Source organism: Cherax quadricarinatus, chromosome 39 (genome assembly GCF_038502225.1).
Source record: "Cherax quadricarinatus isolate ZL_2023a chromosome 39, ASM3850222v1, whole genome shotgun sequence".
In the NCBI taxonomy this organism is placed as follows: domain Eukaryota; kingdom Metazoa; phylum Arthropoda; class Malacostraca; order Decapoda; family Parastacidae; genus Cherax; species Cherax quadricarinatus.
This window is the reverse complement of record NC_091330.1, coordinates 30,346,154-30,362,696: the sequence shown is the minus strand read 5'-3', so window position 1 is coordinate 30,362,696 and position 16,543 is coordinate 30,346,154.

The window sequence follows — 16,543 nt, the reverse complement described above, 5'->3', positions numbered from 1 at the left end:
AGTATAAATGCCAACCAGCACGGATTCACGGAAGGCAAATCCTGTGTCACAAACCTTCTGGAGTTTTATGATAAAATAATAGAAGTAAGACACGAGAGAGAGGGGTGGGTTGATTGCATCTTCTTGGACTGCAAGAAGGCCTTTGACACAGTTCCTCACAAGAGATTAGTGCAGAAGCTAGAGCATCAGGCGCATATAACAGGAAGGGCACTGCAATGGATCAGAGAATACCTGACAGGGAGGCAACAACGAGTCATGGTACGTAATGATGTATCACAGTGGGCACCTGTGACGAGCGGGGTCCCACAGGGGTCGGTCCTAGGACCAGTGCTATTTTTGGTATATGTGAACGACATGACGGAAGGGTTAGACTCAGAAGTGTCCCTGTTTGCAGATGATGTGAAGTTAATGAGGAGAATTAAATCTGATGAGGACCAGGCAGGACTTCAAAGAGACCTGGACAGACTGGACACCTGGTCCAGCAAATGGCTTCTCGAATTTAATCCTGCCAAATGCAAAGTCATGAAGATAGGGGAAGGGCACAGAAGACCACAGACAGAGTATAGGCTAGGTGGCCAAAGACTGCAAACCTCACTCAAGGAGAAAGATCTTGGGGTGAGTATAACACCGAGCATGTCTCCGGAAGCACACATCAATCAGATAACTGCTGCAGCATATGGGCGCCTGGCAAACCTGAGAACAGCATTCCGATACCTTAGTAAGGAATCATTCAAGACACTGTACACCATATGTCAGGCCCATACTGGAGTATGCAGCACCTGTTTGGAACCCGCACTTGATAAAGCACGTCAAGAAACTAGAGAAAGTACAAAGGTTTGCGACAAGGTTAGTTCCAGAGCTAAGGGGAATGTCCTATGAAGAAAGATTAAGGGAAATCGGCCTGACGACACTGGAGGACAGGAGGGTCAGGGGAGACATGATAACGACATATAAAATACTGCATGGAATAGACAAGGTGGACAAAGACAGGATGTTCCAGGGAGGGGACACAGAAACAAGAGGCCACAATTGGAAGTTGAAGACACAAATGAGTCAGAGAGATAGTAGGAAGTATTTCTTCAGTCATAGAGTTGTAAGGCAGTGGAATAGCCTAGAAAATGACGTAGTGGAGGCAGGAACCATACACAGTTTTAAGATGAGGTTTGATAAAGCTCATGGAGCGGGGAGAGAGAGGGCCTAGTAGCAACCGGTGAAGAGGCGGGGCCAGGAGCTAGGACTCGACCCCTGCAACCACAAACAGGTGAGTACAAATAGGTGAGTACACACACACACACACACACACACACACACACACATATACACCCAAACTCAGTCTCTCTCTCTCCTCATCCTCACCTTCAGTCCATCTTCCCTCTCCCCAGTCTTCTTTCTCCACCCTCTCTCCCCCTTTCTCCTCCCTCCCTATACCCTCTTGTAACCCCTAAAACTCTCCTAGATGCTGCCCTCCCTTCTCCCACCCCATATCCTTCTTCCCCTTGCCCTACCTCCCTCCCTCTTCCCCTCCTTACAACACCCATCCTCACACAAATACCAACTCTGAAAATAAATAAGCTTCCTTCTGTGGTACAATGGAACAATCAAGAACAAGCCCGAGAGCCAAGGATCTGGCAGACGAAGCTGGGAAGAATGATTGGGAGGCAGAGCTCAAAAAAAGGGAGGAAGATTGGGGAAGGAAGCTAGAAGAGCTTGGAAGGAGGATGGAGGATATGGTAGCTGCAGAGAGAAGAAAGTGGGAGCAACTTGCCATAGAAGCAGAAGCCAAGATACAGTGCTTAGAAGAGTAACTGAGAAATCTGAAACAGCCTAAAGAAAAAAATAACAGTTTAGACATAACATCAGGAACTCCTACATCAGATACAAAGGGACTGGAGGGAGCAAGGAAACTATTTTCCTTGCTCCCTCACACACACACACACACACACACACACACATACATACACACACACACACACACACACACACACACACACACACACACACACACACACACACATACACACACATACATGCACACTCACACACACAGCAGCTGAGGGAGAGAACACAGAAACAAAAAGGGCTAGGAAGAGAAACAAGGACAGAGTAAGCAGAGGACAACTAGAGCAGGACAGAGCAACAAGTGCAAGCACACACAGAACCACCAGAACCACCTCCAGAACTCCACAACCACACACGCCCTCCCAAAACAAACAACAATAAATATTTACAGCCCCCACCCCACACTACACTGTTGAATCCCATGGCACACTGCCAGGTCCCCCACCCTCTCAGACGCCCCAGAATACGGTGTTGGAGAGGAAATTGAAGGTATGGTATGCCAACGCTCATGGAAAAACGAATAAGTGGGAGGAGGGGCGCAAAAGAGTCAAAGAGGCATCACCGAACATCATAGCTCTCACAGAAACTAAGCTCAGGGGAATCATAAACTGATGTTATCTTTCCAATGGGATTTTAGATCCTGAGGAAAGACAGCGGGAGCAGAGTGGGAGGAGTGGCACTGCTCATCAAAAAGCAATGGGGTTTTGATGAGCTGGAGAGAGGAGACAGAGGAGAAACAAGAGACTACATAATAGGAACACTTCAGTCCGGAGGTCCCTAGGTAATAATAGTAATGTATAACCAACCACAGAACAGCAAGAGGCCAAGGCAAGAGAATGATGAGGGTAAGAGCGATCGTTGACACACTGGATAAAGTGGCCAGAAGGGCTCATTCAATCAGGGCAAAGATGCTGATTATGAGTGACTTCAATCACAAGGAAGTATACTGGGAGAACCTGGAGGGCTAAGATGATGGAGGTGGTACTGGAAAAATTCATGTACCAACACGTAAGAAACACTGCCAGAGAGAGAGAGAGGAGAGGATGAACCTGCAAGACTGGACCTATTATTCACATTCAGTAGTGCAAATATTGAGAACATCACATATGAAAGACCCCTGGGGGCCAGTGATCATGAGTTTCTGAGCTTCGAATGAGTTACAAGTGGACAGGGAAGCAGGAAGGGCAGGATGAATGAAGCCAAACTACGAGAGAGGGGACTACACAGACAAGGAGAATTTCCTGCACGGGGTTCAGTTGGACAGAGAACTGGCAGGGAAGTCAGTATGTGAGATGATGAAATATGTGACGAAAATATTCAAGGAAGCTGAGGAGAAGTTTGTACCAAAGGGTAACAGAAATAACGAGAAAGCCAGGATGAGTCCTTGGTTCACCCAAAAGTGTATAGAGGCCAAAACCAAGTGTGCTAAAGAGTGGAAGAAGTATAGAAGGCAAAGGACCAAGGAGAATAAGGATAGAAGCCGTAGAACCAGAAATGAATATGCACAGGTAAGAAGGGAGGCCCAACGACAATACGAAAATGACACAGCAGCGAAAACTAAATCTGATGTGAAACTGTTGTACAGCCACATCATGAGGAAAACAACAGTCAAGGACCAGTTTATCAGGCTAAGGAAGGAAGGAGGAGAGATCATAAGAAACGACCGCGAAGAATGTGAGGAGCTCAACATGAGATATACCCTCAAGGAAGTTTCCTTGATGCTGGTGAGGGGATCTTGATCTAGGGAACTGGATCCGTGCTCCAGTTCCTTGAATTAAGCCTGAATACCTCCCCCCCCCCACACGCGCCGTATAATCCTACACGTTGAGCACTTTCCCTTGATAATTATAATAATAATAATAATAATCATAATAATAATCAATATGAGATTTAAAGAAGTGTTCACTGAGGAGACAGAAGGGACTCCAGACAGACGGAGAGGAGGGGTACACCATCAACATTTGGATGTGTCCAAGGAAGAAGTGAAGAGGCTGCTAAGCCTAACTAACCTATGGTAACCTTCTTATGGTGTAGAAATATATGTATGTATGTATAATGTTAGTTCCAGACTTAGGAACAGAACTTCTCCAGGCTGAGGGACTGACAACCTCAAATCTACGACTTCAAGGGTGACGGACTGATTACATAGTCTTCACATCTCTACTGTTCCTGCCTACTTTCTGTACTCGACTGAAGAAGCCTACTGTGTAGGCGAAACGTTTCGGAATAAAGTTACCTAAATGTTGCCTATGTGTCTTACCTACCAACGAGCGTTCGCTCAATTTTCAGCTTAATAGGCATTTTAAAGATGATTTTTGCTCTCAGTTTTAGATATGGAAAAACTTTTTTTCGTTTTCACGCATCAGAAATAAACGGCTTATTAATTTCAAAGAGTTAGAATCAGTGAAACATATCATGATTAAATTAATATTATAGATGGTAACAAATAATGAATAAGTTATTTTTACCCAAAACATACGATTCATGGTTTCAGGAAAGAAGTGGTCACACAAAGATTTTTTGAATTAAGCGTTCACTTTCATTTTTCTCAAGTCACTTGAAAAGCCTCATTGCTGTCTAGTAAGCACTTCATGCGGAGAGCTTGAAACACCAGATTGGTGAACCATTTCGAAGGAGTTATGTAGCCTGCTTTTTCATATTGCTCCTTTCATTATCAAATGTCCCATGTAATCGAAGAGGATCCCATCAGATCTCGTCCAGTAAAGGCAGAGATACTTACCCGTGGGGAGCATGAAGCCAAAATGATAAACCAAATTTAACTTTTGAACACCACCGTCAGACACCGTATGTCTGAAATCAGCCAGGACAGTTTTCGTTCAAGAAGTTGTAGATCTGAAATCGAGTCTCAACTAAACGCTTCAGTTGGATAACACTAGAGATGAGTCTCTCTTACCCGTTTGCTTGTTTATGTTCGGTACTTGTAAAGCGACTTGGTAAAATAGGAATGTTTGCTCTCTGAATCACTGACTTCTGTTGTTCGATGAGAAGATATATTTAGAACATAGCAGAATTTTATTGCCGACAAGAATGTGGAGTAGGCGAAGTTAGTTGGTATGAGCATTCTGTGACCTGTACAGAACTCAGTAGTGACCAGTACTTAACTCATTGGTGACCTGTACTTAACTCAATGGTGACTTATACTTAACTCAGTGGTGACCTGTACTTAACTCAGTGGTGGCCTGTACTTAGCCAGTGGTGGCCTGCACTAAACTCAGTGATGACCTGTACTCAACTCTGTGATGGAGGAATTGAGGATAGCAAAGATAAAGATACGGCGATTGACTGAGGAAAACAAGAGGATTCGCAGTAGTCCTCCTGTTGTGAGTCCTCAGGTCAAGAAGGGAACCTGGACAGTGACTGGACAGCATGGAACGAAGCTGATGATCAAGAAGACGAATGGAAAGGTAGAAACCATGAAGAGGAAAGAAACTGCCATGGAAACTGTTGTGGAAACTTCTAATACATTATGCACGCTACCGACGAATATGAGTCGACTACTGAGAAAGTCACGACGAACGACACCAAGGAAGGTAAAAACATTGTTGATGTTGAGGATAGCCAGGTTAGGTACATGAATAGGGCATTCTGCTTGAAGGATAGCAGTAGGAGACAGAGGGTTCGCTTTCCTGGGGCTGGGATGGAGGATATTGTTAGCCGGCTTGACAACATCATGAACGGTAATGGGATCAATCCTATTATCTGCCTTAGTGCTGGAGGCAATGATGTAGGCAAGCATAGAAGTGAGGATTTAGTTAGAAGGTTCAGGACAGCAATAGACATAATTAGGAAGAAGGGGGGGGCCGTGTTATATGTGGCATTTTGCCAAGAAGAGGTGTTGGAATTGAATGGTTGTCCAGAGCAATTGGTATTAATTGTTGGCTGGAGAAACACTGTAAGGATTTTTTTTTTATATTTTATTTAAAAAACCTTACAAAAGTACAAAGGATGCATAATAATAGTACAGGAATACAAAAAAAATCTTTTACGCTACTAGTACCAGGTTATTCCTGGAGGTAACAAGTATTATAACAACATCCTGTTATAGCAAACAGTATATGCAAAAACAAAACTCACTAAAGTATTAGTCATTTATAGGTACCGCCATGTAAATTGTGACCAAAGAAACACACCAAAAGGAATTTTTACATGGGTTAACAAAATAAAAGTAATACCTGTCATAACCTATTACAACAATAAACAACATACAATGCACAACATCACAAGGTTACTAAAGTTAAAGTTGTAACACATGACTAAAGTCATAACCACCTTTAACACAATCCATATACAACACAAATCATGTCAGTAAAGTAAAAAGACCCTAACCAAAGCTACCACAAAACCCGAACATACCCGCTATGTCAGGTTACAGAGTATTGGTTAAAGTTGTGTTACATTATAGCCTAACCAATAGGAATTCTGAAGGAACGCATGATTCCTTATGCACAATAACCATGGAAAAACAGTATTTTAATATTATTAATATGTTAAACCATCAAGTACAATAATTCTTGTACAGAAAACAGAACAACATACATGTAACATACAATAAAAAAATAAACTCAGCACATCAAAAGGGTTTAATATCAAACCCTACACAGAAATTAAACTTCCCACATATGTATGTAAACCGAAACTCTTGCCCACAAAATTTTTGGTATAAACCCCTTAATAAACATGGTATAGACCCGAGATCTATACATACTCTTAAAAATTACCACATAGAACCTCCAGCAAACAATAAAAGTTAAACATAATACAAGACAAGTAGCAAGTATAAGGGCCGCTGTATCTTGCCGGTACCTCCGAAAAATTTATGTGGAAACCAACTTGCCATATCTGATTACTTAAAAACGAGATCCTAAGGGCTCGGTATCCTGGCTACCAAGGAAGATTTCTTACACAGTGAACATAACCATCAGGGTTAGAAAATTAACCTTGTAAGCTACTCTTATATCTCACTATGGCAAACATTCCCCTGAAACATAGCTTACCATCCACACCAAACTGCCACTACCTTCCTCTTACGCACCACAAAAACTCCAGTGGCAAACAACACCCCCTCCTTTACATCCCCCCAGAAGGAGACCACCCCTTTGCCCATCATCAGGGTACCCGACAAAGGGAACCCACAGTGAGGTTCCTATAACCTTCCGGGAAACTTTTTTCCCAGGACGCCCCATAAACCAGCATATTCCTAAACTTCGTCCTATAGAATCTAGCCGCCAATGCTTTCATCCTCGTATCACCCCTTAATTCCCTCATTCCCCAAGAGATATCCAGATAATCTACTATGACATACATTATAGCCCTTAAAAGCGGCAAACGTTCATCCCCCAACAATCTGATAACCCCACCCATCCACGATCTCACCCCCTCCAAGAAGGGACAAAAGAAGACCACATGAAACGCCATTTCAACATCACCACAAAACTGACAAAAAGCCTCTTCCACCAACCCCATACATCTTAACACCTCCTTGGAGGCCAGAATCCCCATGATGAAACGATACACTAATTCTCTTACCCTAGCCGGTATCCTAAGCTTACTAAAATCCTTCCAAATAACCCCCCAATCATACGTTGGATACACGGCTACCCCTTGCAAAACTCCCTGACCTCCCACTACTCTCACCAACCTTTTCACTTTGATGTTATCCACCTGTTGCACTGTTATTAAAAATCTTAACATATCTTCACAAACCCGCAGGTCCTTGCCACTCCACCATTTACGTGCCTCCTCCATAACTCTTCCTACGTTAGCTCCCCTCACACCCCCTTCCCTAATATACCTCCGCTTGATGTATATAGCCATTACTCTCAGTCCTAAAGGTAACAAACCTAAACCCCCTCTTTGAACATCTGTCATAACTACCTCCTTACTTAACCATGCCCTCCCAAATCTCCACACAAACTTTAGCACCCTCCTCTGCATTTCCACAATGTCCTGTACTTCTAAGGGAAAAACCTCTGCCACCCCCATACCTTGCTATAGACAAGTGAATTTACCACCACTACCCTCTGATGTAAAGCTAGGTCCCTCGCACTTAAACCTCCCAGTCTACCTAAAACCTTACCCGTGACAGACTCCGAATTTACCCTTCTGCAGGCCTGCACCCCCTCCATATACCATATTCCACATACCCTGATTCTATCCACCACTGTCCATCCTAACCCCATCCCCCAAGCCCCCCCCCCTATCCAATTACCCACCACTAGTAACCTTGATTTCACCATATTAACTCACATCCCCGTATTCATACGAAATATCTGAATCACTCTACCCACCCTCCTTAACTCCTCCTTACCCCATAGCAAACCAGTAGTATCATACACATATCCAACGATGCCCCCTTTGCACCCCTTCTTCATCTCCTGTTTGTCCATCGCCCGCTCAACAGACTCATAGAAAGGATTCTGCACACACGCAAAAAGTAGCTGCAATAGCGGGCAACCCTGCCTCTCTCCATCGGTACACTTTCACCAAACCTCCCATTGACCTGTACCCTCACCTCCACCTCAGCATACAGGGTTTTCACCCACCTCACTACCCCTTCCCGAAACCCCTACCTCTCTAAGCAAACCCCTAAAAAATCTATGTCCACGCAATTATATGCGTTCTCCCAATCTAAGCCTAGTATTCCCCCTCCCATACAACTCTCTAGAAAATCCCTAATAAAACCATGTCCATCCCTCATCCTTCTCCCTGAAATTCCCAACTGCCCCCTATGTAACACTAAACCCAACACTTTTCTCATTCTGTTGCCTAAAATCTTAGTAAAAATCTTGTAATCCGAGCACATTAACGTAATCGCACGGTAATCATTCAAAACTCGGCATTCCTTCTTTTTGGGCACTAAAACCGTGACACCTGCTCTTTGCGATTTTCCCATCCTCCCACTACTTAACATACAATTCAAAAACCCCACCAGACAATGCCAGACACTCTCCCAATGACACCTGTAAAAATCGTTCGGTATGCCATCTATCCCAGGGGTTTTACCCTGGCTCAGCCCAAAAACTGCCTCCTTCACCTCCGCTACACTAATACTACTCTCGAGTCTGTCACTGTCCTGCTCACTTAATACCCTATTGATCCCCTCATTCCCAAAACGTCCCTCACCCACTCCCCTGCCAACCCTCCTCCATTTCTCCCTAAACCAAAAATCGGCATACAAACTAATATGTTCCGTGGTGGATAGGCCTTGACCTTCCTCAAATCCACCCCCCCTGTTCCTGCCACTATATACACCAACGCGGTTTTCGTCTGCCTTTTCTTAAACTTCCTGAGTACAAATTCCAACGGCCTATCCCCCCTTAAAACATCCTCCAACCCCACCCTAACTCTAATTGCCTCAAACTTTTCATTATGGATTTCCGCCAACCTATTTTGCAATCGTTCCATGTCCTCACTCCACCCCACCCGGTTCTCTGCATAACAGTCATTTAACTGACCTTCAAGATAATTTTGTAGATCATAGCTCCACCTCGCCATCTTCTTACCCCGTACTTTAAAAAAGTCTGCGATTCCAACTATAGCCCTCATTTCCCACCAATCCAGCAAATCCATCTTCCTATTCCTAGTCTCCCAAAACGATTTCCACCAATCCTCAAATCCTGTAGCGTCACCCTCGTCCCTAACGAGCCTCACATTCAATTTCCAGTAACCCACATAAACTCTCACTATACCATCTACCCTCAAATCTGCTATAACAGCACGATGATTAGAAAAACCCACATCTATAGTCCTCACCTTCTCCACACCTATTCCCTACCTAACATAAATCCTATCTAACCGTGCCTCATATCCCCTACGAATAAAAGTGTGCTCCACTCCATATCCCCTACTCCCCACCACATCTACCACTCCAACATCCCTCAAAACGTCTCTCAGAACCCCCAAACACAACCCGCCCTCCTCAGAACCACATCCCCATTCCTAATTACACAGTTCCAATCCCTGCCAAGCACTGTAATAGCCGGTAAACCTCTCAACCTGGAGTTTACCTGGAGAGAGTTCCGGGGGTCAACGCCCCCGCTGCCTGGTCTGTGACCAGGCCTCCTGGTGGATCAGAGCCTGATCAACCAGGCTGTTGCTGCTGGCTGCACGCAAACCAACGTACGAGCCACAGCCCTGCTGGTCAGGAACCGACTTTAGGTGCTTGTCCAGTGCCAGCTTGAAGACTGCCAGGGGTCTGTTGGTAATCCCCCTTATGTATGCTGGGAGGCAGTTGAGCAGTCTCGGGCCCCTGACACTTATTGTATGGTCTCTTAACGTGCTAGTGACACCCCTGCTTTTTATTGGGGGGATGTTGCATCGTCTGCCAAGTCTTTTGCTTTCGTAGTGAGTGATTTTCGTGTGCAAGTTCGGTACTAGTCCCTCTAGGATTTTCCAGGTGTATATAATCATGTATCTCTCCCGCCTGCGTTCCAGGGAATACAGGTTTAGGAACCTCAAGCGCTCCCAGTAATTGAGGTGTTTTATCTCCGTTATGAGCGCCGTGAAGGTTCTCTGTACATTTTCTAGGTCAGCAATTTCACCTGCCTTGAAAGGTGCTGTTAGTGTGCAGCAATATTCCAGCCTAGATAGAACAAGTGACCTGAAGAGTGTCATCATGGGCTTGGCCTCCCTAGTTTTGAAGGTTCTCATTATCCATCCTGTCATTTTTCTAGCAGATGCGATTGATACAATGTTATGGTCCTTGAAGGTGAGATCCTCCGACATGATCACTCCCAGGTCTTTGACGTTGGTGTTTCACTCTATTTTGTGGCCAGAATTTGTTTTGTACTCTGATGAAGATTTAATTTCCTCGTGTTTACCATATCTGAGTAATTGAAATTTCTCATCGTTGAACTTCATATTGTTTTCTGCAGCCCACTGAAAGATTTGGTTGATGTCCGCCTGGAGCCTTGCAGTGTCTGCAATGGAAGACACTGTCATGCAGATTCGGGTGTCATCTGCAAAGGAAGACACGGTGCTGTGGTTGACATCCTTGTCTATGTCGGATATGAGGATGAGGAACAAGATGGGAGCGAGTACTGTGCCTTGTGGAACAGAGCTTTTCACCGTAGCTGCCTCGGACTTTACTCTGTTGACGACTACTCTCTGTGTTCTGTTAGTGAGGAAATTATAGACCGACTTTTCCTGTTATTCCTTTAGCACGCATTTTGTGCGCTATTACGCCATGGTCACACTTGTCGAAGGCTTTTGCAAAGTCTGTATAAATTACATCTGCATTCTTTTTGTCTTCTAGTGCATTTAGGACCTTGTCGTAGTGATCCAATAGTTGAGACAGACAGGAGCGACATGTTCTAAACCCATGTTGCCCTGGGTTGTGTAACTGATGGGTTTCTAGATGGGTGGTGATCTTGCTTCTTAGGACCCTTTCAAAGATTTTTATGATATGGGATGTTAGTGCTATCGGTCTGTAGTTCTTTGATGTTGCTTTACTGCCCCCTTTGTGGAGTGGGGCTATGTCTGTTGTTTTTAATAACTGTGGGACGACCCCCGTGTCCATGCTCCCTCTCCATAGGATGGAAAAGGCTCGTGATAGGGGCTTCTTGCAGTTCTTGATGAACACGGAGTTCCATGAGTCTAGCCCTTGGGCAGAGTGCATGGGCATGTCATTTATCGCCTGTTCGAAGTCATTTGGCGTCAGGATAACATCGGATAGGCTTGTGTTAACCAAATTTTGTGGCTCTCTCATAAAAAATTCATTTTGATCTTCGACTCTCAGTCTGGTTAGCGGCTTGCTAAAAACTGAGTCATATTAGGACTTGAGTAGCTCACTCATTTCCTTGCTGTCATCTGTGTAGGACCCATCTTGTTTAAGTACTGGACGATTTTGATTTGGCATAGGAGAAGAAATACTTTGGGTTTCTTTCGATTTCATTTATGGCTTTTAGTTCTTCCCGCGATTCCTGACTCCTATAAGATTCCTTTAGTGTCTCCCTACGCATCTCAGATATATTGACCTCTTTTAGCCGCTCTGTTATTCTTTTCCGTCGCCTGTAAAGGGAGCGCCTGTCTCTTTCTATTTTACATCTACTCCTCCTTTTTCTTAGAGGAATAAGCCTTGTGCATACATCGAGTGCCACCAAGTTAATCTGTTCTAGGCATAAGTTGGGGTCTGTGTTGCTTAGTATATCTTCCCAGCTTATATCGGTTTGGATTTGGTTTACTTGGTCCCACTTTATGTTTTTGTTATTGAAGTTGAATTTGGTGAATGCTCCCTCGTGACTAGTCTCATTATGTCGGTCTGGGGCTCCACGCATACATGTCTGAACCTCAATTATGTTGTGATCTGAGTATATTGTTTTTGATATGGTGACATTTCTTATCAGATCATCATTGTTAGTGAAGATGAAGTCTAGTGTATTCTCCAGTCTAGTAGGCTCTATTATTTGCTGGTTTAAATTGAATTTTGTGCAAAGATTTAAAAGCTCCTGTGAGTGCGAGTTTTCATCAGAGCTGCCTCCTGGTGTTATTACTGCAACAATATTATTTGCTATATTCCTCCATTTTAGGTGCCTTAAGTTGAAATCCCCCAGGAGCAAGATGTTGGGTGCAGGAGCTGGAAGATTTTCCAAACAGTGGTTAATTTTTAACAGCTGTTCCTGGAATTGCTGGGATGTTGCATCCGGAGGCTTGTAGACTACCACAATGACTAGGTTTTGGTTCTCGACCTTTACTGCTAAAACTTCCAAAGAACTACAGACCAATAGCACTAACATCCCATATCATAAAAATCTTTGAAAGGGTCCTAAGAAGCAAGATCACCACCCATCTAGAAACCCATCAGTTACACAACCCAGGGCAACATGGGTTTAGAACAGGTCGCTCCTGTCTGTCTCAACTATTGGATCACTACGACAAGGTCCTAAATGCACTAGAAGAGAAAAAGAATGCAGATGTAATATATACAGACTTTGCAAAAGCCTTCGACAAGTGTGACCATGGCGTAATAGCGCACAAAATGCGTGCTAAAGGAATAACAGGAAAAGTCGGTCGATGGATCTATAATTTCCTCACTAACAGAACACAGAGAGTAGTCGTCAACAGAGTAAAGTCCGAGGCAGCTACGGTGAAAAGCTCTGTTCCACAAGGCACAGTACTCGCTCCCATCTTGTTCCTCATCCTCATATCCGACATAGACAAGGATGTCAGCCACAGCACCGTGTCTTCCTTTGCAGATGACACCCGAATCTGCATGACAGTGTCTTCCATTGCAGACACTGCAAGGCTCCAGGCGGACATCAACCAAATCTTTCAGTGGGCTGCAGAAAACAATATGAAGTTCAACGATGAGAAATTTCAATTACTCAGATATTGCAAACACGAGGAAATTAAATCTTCATCAGAGTACAAAACAAATTCTGGCCACAAAATAGAGCGAAACACCAACGTCAAAGACCTGGGAGTGATCATGTCGGAGGATCTCACCTTCAAGGACCATAACATTGTATCAATAGCATCTGCTAGAAAAATGACAGGATGGATAATGAGAACCTTCAAAACTAGGGAGGCCAAGCCCATGATGACACTCTTCAGGTCACTTGTTCTATCTAGGCTGGAATATTGCTGCACACTAACAGCACCTTTCAAGGCAGGTGAAATTGCCGACCTAGAAAATGTACAGAGAACTTTCACGGCGCACATAACGGAGATAAAACACCTCAATTACTGGGAGCACTTGAGGTTCCTAAACCTGTATTCCCTGGAACGCAGGAGGGAGAGATACATGATTATATACACCTTTAAAATCCTAGAGGGACTAGTACCGAACTTGCACACGAAAATCACTCACTACGAAAGCAAAAGACTTGGCAGACGATGCACCATCCCCCCAATGAAAAGCAGGGGTGTCACTAGCACGTTAAGAGACCATACAATAAGTGTCAGGGGCCCGAGACTGTTCAACTACCTCCCAGCACACATAAGGGGGATTACCAACAGACTCCTGGCAGTCTTCAAGCTGGCACTGGACAAGCACCTAAAGTCAGTTCCTGATCAGCCGGGCTGTGGCTCGTACGTTGGTTTGCGTGCAGCCAGCAGCAACAGCCTGGTTGATCAGGCTCTGATCCACCAGGAGGCCTGGTCACAGACCGGGCCGCGGGGGCGTTGACCCCCGGAACTCTCTCCAGGTAAACTCCAGGTAAACATCATTTGAGGCATTAAGCAGTTCTATGCAAACAAGTGACTCTGCAATGTACAGGCCAACCCCCCCCTTTTGCCTGTTCACTCTGTCACATCTGTATAGGTTGTAACCTGGGATCCATATTTCGTTGTCCAAGTGATCCTTTATGTGGGTCTCAGTGAAAGCCGCGAACATTGCCTTTGCCTCTGCAAGCAGTCCACGGATGAAAGGTATTTTGTTGTTTGTTGCTGGCTTTAAACCCTGTATATTTGCAAAGAAGATTGTCATCGGACTTGTGGTATTGTTGGTACTGGGGGGGAGGGATTTTTTTTTCGGCGTTAGTATCTGTATCTGTTGGTTTGGAGTGGAGGCCATCGACTGTGGTTCCACTCCAGGAATGACTGGATTTGGTGTATGATTTCTGCCATTTCCTGCCAGTTTTTTTCCTTCCTGGCACTAAAAAAACCTCTCCCTCTTGAGTGGCTGTGGCTACCCAGGTTTTCCCATGGCCTGGATGTTTTGTATCTTTTTGTCCCCTTTAGATGGTGTGCCTGGCAATTTAAGTTATAGCACAGTCTTTCCTGTACTGAAGAGGTACACATTTCAGGGTGGAAAAGCTTACAGGAAGGGAGTTTGCATTTTCCTGTTGTCATATGGGCATAGCATTTTCTAGGGCGGTCATAGTTGCACGTCCCGCCTGTTTTTCCAGATTTCCCATGTCTGCAGATACCAAGTGCATAGTATGTGCACAGGCTTGGTTTCCGTTTGCCTTGGGTTTCTGTGACTGTATTCCCTGTTGGTGCATGTTTCCCTGTCTTATTCCTATCCTCCCTAGCACCAACAATGGAGCTCCCACCAGTTGTTTTTGGTAATATATCCTCACTATTGCTAGTGGAGTCCTCTTGTTTGCTATTTCCTGTGGTATTTTTAGTTTTCAATATTGGTTTTATCTTTGACTACACTTGTTTCCCTACTACGGCTCCTGTCCCCTATGAGGTCATTTATATGTATTCCTTCCTGCGTATAATTCCCGACTACCTGGACAAAATCTCCAGCTTCACCATTACTGTCTCCCAGGACAGTTCCTCCAGCTTCACCATTACTGTTTCCCAGGACAGCACCTCCAGCTTCACCATTACTGTCTCCCAGGACAGCACCTCCAGCTTCACCATTACTGTCTCCCAGGACAGCACCTCCAGCTTCACCATTACTGTCTCCCAGGACAGCACTATCAGCCCCACATTTACTGACTACCAGGACATCACCTCCAGTCTTACAGTTTCTGACTACATGGCCAGTATCAAGGGCAGTACCATTCAGCCCAGACTTTTTATGTTCCCATCTGTTGTAGAAAGCTTTCAGGTTGTCTATGAAAGCAGCTTTGATGTTATCCTCTTTTAATACCCTTGTGATTTTATTCCACAGATTTATCTCACTTAGGCATACTTAAAAACACTTCCCTGTTTTAATACTGCTTGTAGCTAGTTCTTGGATATCCGCACAAGGGGCGTGACACCAATTTCCACAAAAATGACAATTTATCCATGTGGAAGCCCATTTGTTTGAGTGACTGCAGACTACACAGAGCTTCAAAATGATTTGAATGGTTGATTTACAGTAATTCTACTAGCAACCTCTTGAATATTCTATTAATAACCTCCTTAAATGAAGCTCTAGCTTTTTGTATTTCTATTTCTAACTGTACTTGTATATTGGACAGCTTACCGTGTACGCTCCTGATTTATATTTATTGTTTGTTTGATAAGGGCGCCTACAACCCCATCCGTTTACAGTCTGCTTTATTGTCCAACGAAACCGTTTGAAACCAGTCAAGGGTTCGAACCAGTCAAGGGTTCGGACCAGTCAAGGGTTCGGACCAGTCAAGGGTTCGGACCATCAAGGGTTCGGACCAGTCGAGGGTTCGGACCAGTCGATCTGATCTGATCCAAGGGTCACTTATTTAAAACATACTGGTCGGTGATTTGGGCTAACACATGAAGGATCTACCTGAAATTATCTACCCGAGCAATATGTGATTTAATTGATACAAAAGTATAACTTGCGTGTTGAAGAGCCGGTGATTTCTGGCAGCTCCTACAATGACGAACGGTCGAGCTGTATCTAGCTTTTCTAGTTTTTTTTTTCGTCTCCACCACAATAAATGCTATATTATCACTATAGTTCACTGGTGGAAATTTTGGAGGAAGGACGCTTTTTCTGTAGTAATAATTGCTTCTCGTTGTGTATATTGCGACCGCTGGTAACTACAGGTTATATGAAATTCACAGTATACGTCTGGTATTTCAAGAAAAAAGAAACTAATGAAAGTCACTCCACTCCACTAAGTACCATTATAATACTGATTAGTTGCTACTACAACACTGTATTCTGCTATTCACTGGTATCACTAGATTATATGCGAGTACACTAGCAGGCCAAGAAGATTATTAAAACAGCTGACCACTGTGGTAAGATTCTGGCGACTTCTGGCACCTGCCTCTATAGGCTTATCACTTCATTTACAAATTCACCTGTTTTCAAATGACA